Source organism: Hydra vulgaris, chromosome 05, assembly GCF_038396675.1.
Source record: "Hydra vulgaris chromosome 05, alternate assembly HydraT2T_AEP".
NCBI lineage: Eukaryota > Metazoa > Cnidaria > Hydrozoa > Anthoathecata > Hydridae > Hydra > Hydra vulgaris.
This window is the reverse complement of record NC_088924.1, coordinates 13,124,739-13,125,000: the sequence shown is the minus strand read 5'-3', so window position 1 is coordinate 13,125,000 and position 262 is coordinate 13,124,739. Positions and strand designations below refer to the sequence as shown.

Genomic DNA, 262 nt, shown 5'->3' with positions numbered 1-262 from the left:
CAATGGCTAGCCAAGGGTAAACAAAATGGATATAACAAAAGTGCGGATCAAGCAATAAAAACGTAGATAGATATCCAATAACATTGTTATAGATATTTGCATTTGAAAGAACTTCTTTAGGACTTGTTAAATCATTTTATGAAAAGTTATTTTATGTATTGATCGACAACTCGACAACTTTTAGTACATAGTATTTTAATATATTATTTTTTTGCCAGACGCCAGTTATTAAAACCACGTGAAGGGGGCGTGCAAAAAAACT

General features: G+C 30.9%; 1 protein-coding gene across 1 annotated transcript in view; it reads right to left on the bottom strand.

Moving 5' to 3' along the window:
* LOC136071872 (endothelin-converting enzyme homolog) overlaps positions 1-262 on the bottom strand; it is a 40,386-nt gene extending 40,124 nt beyond the window's left edge. Inside the window, exon 1 of the mRNA XM_065797418.1 lies at positions 1-262. This exon is cut by the window's left edge and continues 272 nt beyond it. The gene's annotated coding sequence lies outside the window, so the exon portion shown is untranslated.